The sequence below is a fragment of the Furipterus horrens genome, unplaced genomic scaffold (genome assembly GCF_987537825.1).
Source record: "Furipterus horrens unplaced genomic scaffold, mFurHor1.1.pri manual_scaffold_10, whole genome shotgun sequence".
Taxonomy (NCBI): domain Eukaryota; kingdom Metazoa; phylum Chordata; class Mammalia; order Chiroptera; family Furipteridae; genus Furipterus; species Furipterus horrens.
In genome coordinates, this window is record NW_028327180.1 from 90,110,834 (window position 1) to 90,126,488 (window position 15,655).

At 46.9% G+C, this 15,655-nt stretch overlaps 1 non-coding gene across 1 annotated transcript; it reads right to left on the reverse strand.

The window, feature by feature from the left end:
• Nucleotides 1-15,339: 15,339 nt before the first annotated feature.
• LOC150000959 (U6 spliceosomal RNA) lies at nucleotides 15,340-15,444 on the reverse strand. Its single transcript, XR_016513775.1, has one exon. It is a non-coding gene; the product is annotated as a U6 spliceosomal RNA (small nuclear RNA).
• Nucleotides 15,445-15,655: the final 211 nt, after the last annotated feature.

The following is a 15,655-nucleotide window of genomic DNA, read 5'->3' on the forward strand; positions in this document are numbered from 1 at the left end:
CACTAATTCTCTCAGTTTTTAGGTCTCAGCTTAAGTATCCCTGGCTCCCCAGAGGACTCTGTATGTCTTCCTCCTAGTGCTTGGGACAAGTGGGATTCTTTGCTTCTGTGATTAGTTTTTTTTAAAAAAGATTTTACTTATTTATTTTTAGAGGGTGCAGGGAAGAAAGGGAGCGAAACATCAGTGTGTGATTGCCTCTTGTGCACTCCAACTGGGGACCTGGCCCACAACCCAGGCATGTGCCCTGACTGGGAATCGAAGTGGCGACCTTTTGGTTCACAGGCTTGGCACTCCATTGAGCCACACCAGTCAGGCTGATCGTTTTTCAATGTCTGTCTCCCAGATGCAGCAAGCACTCAATACATATTGAATGAATGCATATCTATACATGCATGCATGTATGAATGAGTGAATGAATGAATGAGGGAGAAGACAGCTGGCCTGCGAGGACAGCAGCTCTGGTGTGAGACAGTGGGCATGGGGCGCGGAGTTGGGGCTGAGCAGGGAGGAGTGGTCATGACCTGTCTGAGATCACAGCCATTTCCTCTCTGTTGGCTTTTTCTTTCTCGCAGGCACGTGTGAAATGAGTCACAACATGGCGGGACTCTCCGAATGGCCACTTTCAAGGGATTATTGAAGCCAATCCTTAGCTCTTTAGGAAAAGCAAGCATCCCAGGGGAATAAACTGGGCTTAGTCTCTCTGCGACTTATAAGAAAACCCTTGACCTTAAAATCGCTCAGGGCTAAAGAGCTTCTTTTGGGTTAATTTGCTCTGCAGAGTGCCAGGCATGTTGCAAGGCTGGTGGCGGGGGCGGGGCAGGGGCAAGGGCCCGTACAGCTGGGCCCTCACTCTGCATTCCCATTTCTTCCTTGGGCGCATGAGCCCTGTCCTGACCTTAAGGTGTTGCTTCAAGAACCAGGAAGCCCAACATCTCTACACTCTCCTGTAGGAGTCATCTCTTAATGTGTCACAGCTTGTCCCACATTTTGTGGCTTCAGATAACGGTTATCATTTACTGCCTCACGGTTGCTGTGGGTCAGGAATTCAGAGCACACGGCTTGTGTCTGCTGCGGCACCTCAGCCGGGCTGAGCCGGAGGCCGGGTGCTGGAGTCATCCAAAGACTCACTGGCTCGCGAGTCTGGTGGTGGACGCTGTTGCTGGATGGGGGGCCTCGCTGGGCCTGTTGACCGGGACACCCGCGTGCGACTTCTCACGTACTTGGGCTTCCTCTCAATATGGTGGCTGGATTGCGAGGGCAGGCGTTTCGAGAGAGCGAGCCAGGTGGAAGCTGAAGCGCTTTTAGAACTTAGCTCGAAAGTCACACAGTGTCACTTCTGCCACATTTTATTTGTTAGAAGAGAATCACTAAATCCTACCCACGTTTAAGGGAAAGGAAGTTACATTCTTTTTTACAGGCATATTTTAAAACCACCACATTCCCTTAAACAAAACCCCAGAGAGCACCCTGGAATAGTGCTGGAAGAGCGAAAGAATGGCCTTATAGCAAACACTTCATTTCTGAGTTTTTGCAGGATTCCGTACCCCAGGGCTACGTTTTGGCCCGGGTCCTCATCTCCCATTAGGGAGATGCACTGGCTTCTGAGAGGCTTCTCCGCTGTTGCTAAATAAACGTAGGATAATCAGATTTCATCATGTGGGTGTGCGTGTGGTGGGTGCCCCCCGCAGTTCCCACCCAGCCCTGCACTGCCCTGGGCCGTGGGGCAGCTTCTCAAAGTTCAGTAACAAGTTGTGTTATTTTAGAACCACCCAAAGAGAAAGTAAATAAACAACCCACCCTAATCGTGAAGACTTATATTTAAGGGAAGATTCTTAGACGGAACTAGTTTAAATGTTAATTTTATTACTCAAGAGGGCACTTTGGAACTCCCTGTCATTATCAAACAATTAAACTGTAGATCCTTATTAATTTTTACTGCCTTCCTAGGGTAATGAGTGGCGTGTAATGTGAATTACATCCCATTAATGAATAGATATTGGCATGTGAGTGGGCAGGGCCTTTTGTTTGGCTCTCCAACAAGGTCCATGAAAGGGAGAAGGGTGGGCCCTTCCCAGAATGAAGGGCCCCCACGTGCCGTCCTGAGTCTCAGATTAATCCTGGCTGTGCCCAACAGAAAACACATAGGCACGGGACTTTCAGGAAGGTATGATGGTTCTGGTAGCCTCCTTGAGCCTGAAGTTGGTTGTCAGAAAATGCACAGCTCTTTTGGAACAAGGACTTGGAAACCCAAATCAGGATCTTGAGATCCTGGAAGTCCTAAAGGATGACTGTCCCTTGAGGGTTCATCTTTTTGGTTTGTTGAAAGGGCCATTCATGAAGCACCTAGTATTTACCTGGCATTTTATTAGCCAACATGAGTATATTATTTAGTTATCAATGCTACTTCATGAGATGGCTATTATTATTTCCGTTTTATAGATAAGGAAAACTCATCTCCGGCTTAAAAACATGAGGTCATAGAGTAAGTGGCAGATGTTGGCCTTAAGACTGGGTCTGGCCGAGTGCCGAGCCTGAATTCTCAGCCACTGAATCTGACTGCCTGTCGGTCAGGTCGTATCTTCATGCATAGCCTCAGTCCAGTGGTTCTGATTTATTTCAACTCTTTTCTTGTCCATTGATTCTTTAACTAACAAGATAGAACATGAGTGCTGAGAGGACCTTAGCGACGTTATGTGATCCCTTCATCTTATGCATGAGGAGCCCGAGGCCCACGGGAGGAGAAGGGACCATCTGACGCAGTGAGAAGGAAGTGAATCCTGTTCCCCGTGTGGCCTAGAGGTAGTGGCAGTCGGCTGCTAGTGTGTCCCCTGATTCCCGCTCTGCTGACAGCATCCTCCCATCCTCACAGCGATGTTGTCTGCCACGCCCTCTTTCCTTCCTCTCTCATAGACCCTCGGTATTTTTTTGGGGGGAAGGGGGAGGCAAGAATTTGTCCGACTCCACTGATGACTCAATGATGGTCCTAAACTGATCACGATAATATCCGTCTACCTACCCCCTCCCACCCCATCAGCGGGCACGTGATCCTAGGATGGATAAGATGTAAGTGGAAGGATGGCTGCTTCTGGGGAAGGATCTGTTCTGATAAAAGGGCAGACAGTACCTGCTGGTGCTGCCCCCTTTCCTGTTTTCCTGCCTTGAGTGGGGAGTTGGTGGCTGGAGCTTGAGAGTGGGGAGCTGTAAGGCTGCGGAGGAGGATGGCACAGCAGAAAAATAGGGGCGCCCAGATCTGGAGGACTTGGTTCAGCTGTCAGCCCAATCTCAGGCTGTCTTCCTCTGCGCTTCTCATTAGGAAACAGTAAGTGCACATGAGTGACAGGACTCAGCCCCTGTCCCCACAGAGCTTACACGCCACCAGTGGATGACAGAGATGATGGGAAAAGAACAGAACAGAGTTGTCAACCCGGGCAGTGCCTGGGTGCCAACTCAGCCATTCTCTTGCTTATCAGCGGAGGGGAGCAGCATTTCTTGGTTGCTGTGTCTTTGCTCAGTATAATTAAAGCCCCTCTCTATTTGCTTTTACTTTTAACTTCTAATTTCTCAGAGTAAATATGAGTCAGAAAGGGCTGATCAAGGGAGCAGTTGCTCCTAGGAGCCTGGCTGTCTGGGGGCTATGGCAGATTGTGAGCTCATTTGGAGAACACTCTGGATCGATAATGATTTCAGTCACACCAGAGGCAGCGTTTGAAGCCAGTGACTTGGAGGAGTGATGGTTACATTTGGAGTGCTGGGGCAAAGTGGGGAGGATCTTGCCTTTTCTCACCTGCACGGGGACAAACGATCTGTTTTTTGGGTGTGGGGGTGCTAGGTGAGCCGGTGCCGGGAATGGTAGATTCACAGCCCGGGCTTATTCTCTCATGGGTGGCAAGTTCTGCCAAGGGAGAGGCCTTGGAGGGTGGTGGTCAGAAGCTCCAGGTCTGAGAATCCAGACTCTGCCTCTTTACATGCTGTGTGACCTTGGGCAAGTTGCTCAGCTGGACTGAGCCTTGATTTCTTTATCAGGACTCTGTGGATAATCACGGCGGACAAGGCTTTCCTTGGCTCTTAGCAGGGCTTCCATAAATCTTCTGAGAAGCATGATCCAGCCCAGGGCTGGAGAGTGAGGAAGTGAATTTGTGGAATGCATAGAAATGAAAACACCCCAAAGAGCTGGGGTGTAACATATTCAGTAGTAAAGGTGAGAGGTTAAAACAAAACAAAAACACAAAACAAAACCCCAGATGTGTTGGTAGACGGGCACCTGGGGTTTCCCTAGAGGCGTGGGGAACAACTGTGTCTTCCTAATTCTTTGTCCACTGTAGTGCCGGGACCCTGCCCCGTGAGAGGCACCCCTGCAAGAATAAAAACTAAAACACACTCCCAAACACAGAGTCATGAATTTATATTTTTAACGACATTCAAAGTTTCTGTATTTTTTAATGGGAGAAATGGGCACCTTTATGCCACTATGATGTGCTTTTTTTTTTTTTTTTTTTTAAATTTTTTTAGAGAGAGGGAGAGGAAGAGAGAAAGAGAGGGAGAGAAACATCAATGTATGGTTGCCTCTTGTGCATCCCCAACTGGGGACCTGGCCCGCAGCAAAGGCATGTGCCCTGACTGGAGATCGAACCAGCCACCCTTTGGTTTGCAGGCTGGTGCTCAATCCACTGAGCCATAACCAGCCAGGGCTGGATGTGTGTCTTATTAAAGTATTTTAGAACAGTTTGTCAATATGAATCAAGAGCCCCCAAAATGTTCATACCCATTGACTTGGTGATGCCATTTTAGAAATTGATTGTAAGGTAATAAAAATATGGTAATGGGAAAACTTAGTTAACATGCTCTTTATACAGTGTTGTAAAATGAGAGGAACTGTCCAATAATTTCTCAAATCCTGATGCATCTGTACAGTAGAATACCATGTTGCCATTTAAAAAAATCTAGAATATCGTAAACCTAGGAAGAGGTTCAAGAGGGGTGCAGATGTAAAAGCATGAAGACTGTAGATTTATACTCTTGAAGTTGAAACCTGCTTTGACACTAACTAGCTGTATGACTTTGGACACATTACATAAATTCTCTACACCTAGGATTTTTCACTGGAGAACAGGGGTTATAAATAATAACTACCTTATGGGATCATTATAAGTAAGACAACGCTTGCAAAACTCAGGGGACAGTGACAAACACATGGTAAGTGCCTTATCTATTGTCAAGTGCAAACTATGAAAACATGTTTAAAAAAAACAAGGAAGGAAAGAGAAGAAAAATGTATCTATGCAAGGAAACAAGATAGGATAGAATTTATTCATTTATTCAACACGTATTTTATTGAGGACCTCCTGTGTGCGCTAGGCTCTGGAACACAGCTCAGAGAGGAAGTCCTCATAAGAACCGCTGGCGGTGATTGTAGAAAATGCGGATGGGGATCCATCCACTCCCAGAAACCTGCCTCCTGCAGATGTGGCCAGAGGCCCAGCTGTCTTCACCAGGAGATTGTTCTGCAAGCCTTCAGGGACTGCAATGCCTGGGTTTTGTAAAGTTTCTACAGTAAGTAAGGATATCCTTTTACAGTTAGAAGAGAGTAACCATTTTATATGTATAAACATTCAGCAGCTCTGCCCCGCCAGTCTGCCTTTCCACATGCCCAGTGCAATCCTCATTTCTTCCTCAGCAACAGAAAAACATCACCTAGACTCCAGATTAAGAACTGCCTCTGGGAATAGATGGTGGGGCTGTGATTCTCAGCTGCAATCTCACAAAGGCAAGGGCGACAATTTATTTCTCATCCAAATCATCTATTTTTGTTTGAATGTGCACCAGAGCAGCGTCTGCGATGCAAAGGGAACCTCCTTAATGGTGCATTTCATTTGCTTCCTTTTTTCCTGCAAATTCTCCTAACCTTGGGATTCATTCAGTGGCTCTAGTAATTGGTGCAGTTTCTGGAGTCATTTGTGTGGATGCTGTGTAATGCCGAGGCAGGGGGAGAAATCTCCGTAGTCATCCCGTTTCTGTAGCAGGTGAATTTATATTTTAAGCATCTTGGTTAAATTGATTTTTGTGGAACACATTGGAGTGCTTGCAAAAATGAAAGTTCTTGTAGTGCTGGTCGTTTGTTTGCATTTACAAGAAGAATAAAAAGAAGTAAAAATTTGTGCTCTCTCTGCCAACAAACTCCATCGTCCCCAGGAGTGTGGTAGGGAAGGAGAGGAAGGGCTTCTAACAAATTAGAGAGAAAATTAGAGGCAGAGAGATCAAAGATCAAGGGCAGAAACTGCCAGGGAGGGTTGATCTGCCCCAGGAATCATTGGCAAGGTGTGTGCTGCAAGTTTTCAAGTACTGAGTAGATTTCGCCGAAGAAACAGGTTTTAATAAACGCAGCTGCTATGATTCAAGGCTTTAAAATTCCTCAACTCTCTTAATGAGCGGGCTCTGTGGTCCTGCCTTGAGTTCATTCTGGCCTGATCTTAGCAATAACACAGATTCACAGAAGGATACCTGCCAAATTGGTTATATAATAACCAAGTTGGTAATGGTCTGAAAAACATATCTTTCCTAACCCCAAAATAAACGGAACCAAACAAGAATACCTAACCTTGTATCAGTTGGTTCTGAGGCCTGAAGCACTTCATGTGTGGTCGGTCCTTTCGGTAATGGTGGGCATAGTCAGTATGTAGCATGCAGAGCATCCCTCTTCCTGCGAAGCCCATGGCCGACATCACCAATCAATTACAGTACCCTGTGCTGCTGAGGACAGATGTCAGCCCCAATCTTTGCACTGACAGTCTGGGGCAGAACACCCACTTGGGGCTGGTTTTTAAGCATAGAGTTAGTTGATAGTTCACCTAACTTGCAGAAATTGCGAGACCTTGTCTACTCCACAATACTTTTCCCATGAAGCAACCTGGATGCCTGAATTTCTCACCCTGATAGCCATTCTTTTTGGATAAAGCACAGCTGGCAAATACAAAGCATCTACCCTGCTGTTCTTGTCAACGACTTCACTTACCTCGGGTCCACCATCTCGAGCTCTCTGTCAGTCGACTTGGAGGTCAACCGGAGAATCGCCAGGGCAGCCACAGTTATGGCCAGACTGAACCGGCGAGCGTGGAACAATTCCAGCCTCACTGAGAAAACCAGACTGCGCATCTACCAAGCCTGCGTACTCAGCACTCTCCTCTATGGTAGCGAGACGTGGACCACCTACGCAAGGCACGAAAGGAAACTCAACAGCTTCCACATGAGGTGCCTGCGACGCGTCCTGCATGTCGCCTGGCAGGATAAGGTCCCCAACACCGAGGTGCTGAAGCGAGCCAATATGAGCAGTTTGCATGCAGTTCTTAGCGAGAGACGCCTCAGGTGGCTCGGCCATGTCAAAAGAATGGATGCAGGCCGTATCCCCAAAGACCTCCTCTACGGCGAGCTAGCAGAAGGCCAGAGGATGACAGGGCGCCCAAAACTGCGGTTCAAAGACATCTGCAAAAAGGACATGACACAATGCTCCATCAATCTCAACACATGGGAAGTTCAAGCAGACGACCGCCTAGCCTGGAGGCTCGCGGTCAGGCAAGGTACGTCACACGTGGAGGCTGCGCGCAACGAGGAGGCGGTCCAGAAAAGATCGAGGCGGAAGCAGCGTCAGCAGCAGCAACAACAGCCATCTGCCTTCACCTGTACCAAGTGCGGCAGGGATTGTCACCCCCGAATCGGACTGCACAGCCATTCTCGGCGGTGCAGATAGACTCTCAAGAAGCTACGCCATCGTCTCTCGAGACGGACGGCTGCCGACGACGACGACCCTGCTGTTCTTGCTGCCGTTCCTCCCTGTTTGACCCTTGGTGGGCACCAATGATAAGTCTCAGCACTCATGGTGAGCTCAGGTGTGACCTTAGAATCTTTCTCAAGAGAGTTCCCCTTGCAGCTTCTACCAGCTGATGGGATTTGTATGAAAGAGAAAAGGTATTTCCTATCCCTGGGTTTCTGACAGTGAGGGGGCAGGGTATGCACCACTGAGCGCTGTCTGTGAATTATCTTATCAGATTAGTGTCACGAGAGGATGGAGGGGATTAAGACCCTGTAGGGCAGCAATCCCCAACCTTTTTGGCACCAGAGACCGGTTTCCTGGAAGACAGTATTTCTACAGACAGTGGTGGTGGTGGGGAGGATGATTTCAGGATGATTCAGGCACATCGCATTTATTGTGCACTTTATTTCTATTATTATACATTGTAATATATAATGAAATAATTATACAACTCACCATAATGCAGAATCAGTCGGATTCTGACTGAAAGCCTGCCAGCAGGTGCAGCGCTACAATTGAAATACATCAGCTCACCTGCCACCAGGAAGCCTGCCACCACACGCAGCTGGTCACTGGCCACTCACTGAAAGGGTTTCGATAGGAGTCTGCAAGCAACTGATTTATGATGGTCTCCGTGCAGCCAAACCTCTCTGCTGATGAGCATCTGTGTTTGCAGCCGCTCCCCAGGACTAGCATCGCCGCCTCAGCTCCGCCTCAGACCATCGGGCATTAGATTCTCATAAGGAGCCCGCAACCTAGATCGCTCGCATGTGCAGTTCCCAGTAGGGTCTGCGCACCTATGAGAATCTAATGCCGCCGCTGATCTGCGGAACTCAGGTGGTAATGCGAGCGATGGGAGTGGCTGGAAATACTGCTGAAGCTTCCCTCGCACAGACCCCTACAGGTCCCTGGCCTGGGGGTTGAGGACCCCTGCTTTGGAGTCTGGCCTCAGTTTCTCTCTCTCATCAACAGCCTACGTCCGCTCAGATGAGCCTTCCCATTGCTTCCACACATCTCGTCCTTTTCTTTCACGGCGGTGGGGGGTGGGGGGAGTCCTTTCTTCACTGTTTCACCCACCTAGAACACCTTCCATCCTGAACATCCAGTTCTTAGCATTATTTCAGGCTTAATTCGTGGTTTCTTTCTTTTTGCTAAGTTCTTTCTTATATATTTTTAAATACTAGCAATGATTTTTTAAAAACGGTTTCTTGGTGGTTTAAATTCCTGTGGATTTTCGGTTCATTGAACTCATTTGGCATCAAACATTTCCCCCCCAAATGTCTGTTCCTTTCAATGTCTATGTGTCTGAATTTTTTAATCAGTAGACAGTGAACCCTGCCAGCAGGGGCTGGGCCTCTGTCTTCCTTTGTATTGAGTGTACGTGTTGGGCCCAGGGGTGGCGGGAGGAGGTGATGCTGATGGAGGGAATGGCCCCACTTCATCTGCTTGGTGCTCTGGTGGGAACCCCTCTCTGTTTCCATTTGAGGCCTTTTAAATAGGATTCAAAGCATAGAGCAGAATGTCTGTGGGTTTTTCCAAGAAAAGCTCATGCAGTGTTGCAAGAGATTTAAAGGGAGGAGCTGGCGGGTGCTCAGCAGCCCACCGCCACCCCAGGCCGTGTGGGACAGAGTGCTGAAGGAAGTCACACGTCCCTTGGGCTGTTCCCGCCCCACTGGGAAGTTAGAAAGACACCCCATCTTCAGAATCGCTTAATCTTCAGTCCTGCTGTTAGGCAAGAATTGCATTTAATCAAAGCAACCCATTTTGCTGTTACTCTGCCCGCTTAGACTACTAGAGTGTCAGAGCAAGTAGAGCTTATTTTGTATATCTGAAATATTCCTTAATAAGTTTTCAAAACTAAAGCTTCCGTGCTGCATAAAAATAATAGAGATTTCATTGTCTGAAGCACAGAGAAGATAGAAATCAGACTTAATAGTTGCTTTCAGAGCTTTCTCTGTATGTTTCCAAATTACAGAATGTTTTATTGGAGACTATTTTCCTTAATTACAATGTCCACATGTTTGTATTTTTATTTCACTTAGGGAATAAATTCATGAAAAGTCCATGAATTCAAAAAAATACCCAGTGAAAAACTGGTGGGAGCCACTGAGCCTGTGAGTGATCACTCTTCATGGTAATGGAGACTAGGCATCAGTTACCAAGAACAGAAAGTTCAATGGAGAAACTGAGACCGAAGGAGAGACTTGGCCAAGGCCCGTGCTTTGTTAATACAACTTGAAAAACTGAGCCCAAATTTTCTTCCACGTCCCAGCATGCATATATGCTGTCTCCGTAGCTAGTTGATAAATCCCTTGCTATCAGAGATTCAGCTTCTAACCCAGGTCATCTGTCTCTGATTAGCTGGGTGACCTTGGGCAAGTAATTAGACCATTAAGTTCCACAGTCCTCATCCGTGAGATGAGGAGGTTGAATGAGCTATGGTTCTCGACTGTGCTCCGTGGTGCCCTGGGTTTCCCTATGTGATAAAAGCCGCTGGTATAATTCAGTCCAAGTCCAAAGGCCTGAGAACCAGGGGAGCCAATGGTGGAAGCTCCAGGCTGCAGGCCCAAGAACCGGGAATGCCGATGTCTGAGGGCAGAAGGCGGGTGTCCCAGCTTGAGGAGAACACCTGCGCCCTTTCTCCTCCCTTTTGTGCTCTTCAGACCAGCAATGGATTGGACAGCACCCACCTGCGTTAGTGAGAGCCATCTTCTTTATCCAGCCAAGCAATTTAAGTGCCAATCTCTTTTAGAAACCTTCTCACAGACAGAAAATCAAGGAGCTGAGGGAACAGGGTATGGGAAGGCTCAGAAATGGAGGTGCTATGGATGTTGCTGACTACATCACACGGTATCATGTAACATGCTCCCCCCCACCCCCAGTTTTTGTATTTTCCGTAAACTGGTAGTGATAGAGACTTGTTCAGATTAAGATTTGAGGTTTTTATTTTTTTGGGGGGGGGGTAAGTTAACACCTTAGATGTTCCCTTTAAATTTTGAATCATGTGACTATATTGACTATTTAAAATAAATATAAAATTTTAACCCCCTCCCCCCGTTGATATTGAAATCACCAATAATGAAGACAGAACAGCAGTTGAAGAGAAGGAGAGGCAGGAGCTACATATTCCAGAAATGAAGACTGTGAGGCTGGGAGTAGGGCTGAAACAGGAGGGGTGGGGGGTGGTATAATCTGATAACCCCAGATTGAAAGCTGCAGGCAGTTTACAGGGAAAGGGAGGAGCATGTCCTGGAAGACAGAAAGGATACTACCCCATCTCCAGGTCTAGGGGATGGGAGAGTACACAGTCTTTACCCAATGGATCTTCACTCTCAGGGCAGAGCCAGGACTCCGTTAAAAAGATTGGGCAAGAGGGAATCCGAGCTTTGGGTTAAGGGTATAAGGAGTGATCAACAGTAACAATAAAATGGAATGTGATTCGCGTGCTACCGTGATTGCGCAGAGCAAGGATATGGGAAGGACTATGGACAGCAGACGGTAGTCAACTTGAGTTTAAAGTAGAAAGAAGTTCTTTAGGCAGAGAAGGCGGGAGGAAGGAGAAAGAAGAACATGGACGAAGGCACGTGGCATAGTGGCATGGCAGGATATGGGGAGCTGAAAAGAGAAGGGTGGGAACAGAGGAGGAGGGACGAGGGGCTGGAGCGCCCAAGGCAGGGGCCCCATCATCAGGGACCTTGAATGCCACGTTTGCAGTTTGAACTTTTCTTGGAAGTGATTATGAGCCATCAAAGGAGTATAAGCAGGACATTGGCTGGGTTTGAAGAAAAGTATTGAATTCATTAAAACAACCCTTCTGTGATTTGCCTGTATGTGTCCATGCATGCAGATTATCTATCGGTCTGTCTGTCTATCTATCATGCAAAATATGACTGGTCCCAGTTGTTCCTGCTGAGATTGTTGGCATCTCAACTCAACCAAATAAGGCTGAAGGCAGAGACAGAGCACTAAGAGGCTACTGACCCCTCGTGGTTAGGAGTCTTCACTCAGCTAGAGACCTGAACTGCATCCCCAGGTTGTCACTTACCAGTTTATGGACTGGGACAAATTACTTCACTTCTCTGACACTCCTTATCAGTCAGATGGGAATAATAGTCCCTCCAGAAAGGTTCCTGTGTGAATTAGGTGAGATCATACAGTAATGTACCCAGCAGAGGAATTGTCGCAGAGTAAGTGTTCCATATTAGCTGTGATTTTTACGGTTTATGAATGTCAAGCCCACATGTGATCTCCTACTTAGTTCCTCTCTGGTTTGGCTGCACATTGGTGCCCCTGGTCCCAGGTTTAAAAAACAAATACGGCCCCACTGGCTGCTCTGGAAAGCCATCTTTGCACTGTTCCTGTGTCTGCCTCTCCGCTGGCCACACCTACCTCCGCCTCGAGCCTCCTCCTCAGCTGCTGTGAACTCCGGCAGCCTTTTTGCCTAAGTCCTCAAACCCTCGTTTTTTTTTGTTTTGTTTTTGCTTTTTAAAATCCACTGCCTAGGATCACCGGTGTGCACACCATGTCAGACATGGCCATGGATATCAGCTCCAAGATCACCACCAAGGACGTAAAAGAGAAGAAGGAAGTTGTGGAGGAGGCAGAGAATGGAAGAGAGGCACCTGCTAATGGCAACGCTAATGAGGAAAATGGGGAGCAGGAGGCTGTCAATGAGGTAGACGAAGAAGAGGAAGAAGGAGGGGAGGAGGAGGAGGAAGAGGATGGTGAGGAAGAGGATGGAGATGAAGATGAGGAGGCTTAGGATGACGATGCTGACACCAAGAATCAGAAGACCGATGAGGATGACTAGACAGCAAAAAAGGAAAAATTAAACTTAAAAAAGGCCGCCGTGACCTATTCACCCTCCACTTCCTGTCTCAGAATCTAAACGTGCTCACCTTCGAGGAGAGCGTCCCGCCCGGCCACCTCGGGCAGCGCCACCTGCAGATGACACTCGCTCTCCACCACCCGACCAAGACTGCAGCATGAATTTGCAACAGGGGAGGAAAGAAAACCAAAACTTCCAAGGCCCTGCTTTTTTCCTTAAAAGTACTTTAAAAAAGAAAATTTGTTGGTATTTTTAATTTACATTTTATATTTTTGTACATATTTTTAGGGGTCAGCCATTTTTAATGATCTTGGGATGACCAAACCAGCCTTTGGAGAGTCCTCTGTCCTTCTTCCGACTTTACTTGTGGTGTGACCCTGTTCATTACACAGGAGAATGAAAACCTTGTAAAAAGAGCAAAAACAACAACAAAACATCTTATTCCGAGCATTCCAGTAACTTTCTGTGTGTGTACTTAGCGGTACTTTAAGTACTTGGTTTGTATGAGATGGTTAAAAAGGCCAAGGATAAAAGGTTGCTCTTTTTTTGTCTATGAAGTTACTGTTTATTTATTTTTCATTTTTCAGCTCGTTTGATGTATATGTGAAACAATGTTGTCCAACAATAAACTGGAATTTTATTTTGCTGAGTTGTTCTAACACAGACACACACACACACACACACACACACACACACACACACACACGTTGGTCCCACCCCCAGGGATTCTGTTGGACTTGGGCAGGGGGACAGCTGGGTGTTTCTGTAAACCCCAAGGCGATTCTAATGTATGGAATGAAGGCTGAGTGTTAATGGTTCTCCAAGTGCTAGACCCTGGAACAGGAACCTTAGCATCACCTGGGGATTAGTTTAAAAAGTAAACTTTCCCTAATCGACTGAATCAGGAACTCAGGTGAGTCAGCAATCTGTGTTTTTAACAAGCTGCCCTGGTGATTCTAATGAACACTCATGTTTCGTAAGTACTGATCTAGGAGCAGAGATTCAGGGTGGTCATTTCAGCTGTCAGGGTCTCCCAGCTGAACCAATTTGCATCTCAGATCCTCCCCTATCCACTTCCTCCACATGCTCCAGCCTGCTCTCTTTTTCCTTTAGGGGACGATGGTGAGATTTAGGGTTATTTCTTGTTCTTTTGGATTACTTAATTTTGTATGTGTCCTTTTCCTTTGTTTAGGTACTCTTCCATTCTCCCAACAAAATGTAGGTGCCAGATACTGGTCATACAGAACCGAATAAAGAAGACACAGCTCCTAATCCCATGGGAACGCCCAGTTGCGATTTTGTAATTAATAATAAATATATATTTGGTCTTCACCCCCATTTCTGGCACAGAGCTCCTGAAACCCTTGAAATTTCTGAGATGAAAGCAAAAAAGTGTCTTTTGTCATGTCAATAAGTGCCTTTTGAAAAGCACCTACGGGTGGGGCTGATTGCCCAAGAAGCAACCTGGGTAAGAGGCTGGACCTTTGGGTCCTACCCCCTGACCTCCAGGGAGTGGAGAGGAGCTGGAGGTTGTTCAGTCCAATCACCAGGGGCCAATGCTTTAGTCAGTCATGCCTAATAAAGCTCCAAAAAAACTCGAAAGGGTGGGTTTCAGAGAGCTTCTGGGTCAGTGAGGACGTAGAGATTCTGGTGCAGTTTTGTGCCCAGAGAGAATGAAAACCGTACCCCTTCCACCTGGCCGTTCCTGAGTTATATCCTTTCACAGTGAACCCTTAATCCAGTAAGTAAAATGTTTCTTTGAGTTTCGTGAGCCCCTCTAAGTAAATTAATTGAGCTTAAGGAGGAGGTCGTTGCTACCTCTAACTTCTAGCTGGACAGTCAAAAAGCCTGGGCTTGCAACTGGCATCTGAAGTAGGGACACAGGGTGGGGTGTCATGTCTCGGGGGCTTGAGCCCTCACCCTGTGGAATCGGATGCTACCTCTGGGTAAATAGTGACAAACTGAGTTGACTTGTCAAACTCCTAGAAGGTATGGAAACAACGCCTGGTGTGGGAAGAAACGGCCCCACCCTCGCAACATTGGAATTGGAGTCAAAAATTTTATCAGTGTTAAAAAAGAAAGAAGTGACTGACTGGGCCTGTCTTGGGTGGCCCCAGTGAAGAGTGGCTTTTCTGGCCCTCAGTTTGCCCATTTCACATCCTCCTCTTTCTGCAATCTTGTTTTCTGTGCTCTGCTCCTGTTTTCAGGTTTGGGTCCTTCCTCAGTTATTTGTAATTTAGTCTTAAGTCATGTTTGCTGACCAGACTGGATTCACTTGAGGAAAGGGACTGTGTCTATATTTTTTGTATCCACACACTTCTCCAAGTCCAGCTTCCTGCAGTAACATGTCACTTGCGTTTCTAAGTGGCAGAGAGCGGAAAATCACTGGTTTTGGCACCATTGTAACCTTGGGCAAGTCATGGTGCTTTTTGGCACCTCAGTTTTCTTATCTATAAAATGGGCTTGATGATTTTTTAAAAAAATTTAAATTGTTTTAGAGAGAGGGGAAGAGAGGGAGAGAAACATCAATTGGTTGCCTCTTGCACGCTCTAACTGGGGAGCTGGCCCTCAAACCAGGCATGTGCCGTGGCCAGGAATTGAACCGGCAACCTTTTTTGGTTCACAGGCTGGTGCTCAATCCACTGAGCCACACCAGCCAGGGCTAATTTTTTTTTTTTGCATAAGAAAAATGTATAAGTTATTGCAGAAAAACATGGGACACCATGAATTTGCATGCCATCCTTGCACAGGGCCCATACTAATCATCTTAGCATGGTTCCAATGTTAGTAAAAGTGCTGTTGAAACGAGCACTGGGCTTGATGGTATTTAACCTCATACAGTTGCGAAGTCTGTACAAGATAATGAATGAAGAGGGCTTAGGTCAGCACCCTGCGTGGTATATGGAGGGTGCTCAGTGAAGGGTACCTGTGGGTGATTGTTATCAAACTGCCTTTCATACCATGGAAGGATAGGCTCTATCCCGTGAGCTGTTGGAAAGCTGTTGGGCAGAGTCAGTTTCCCT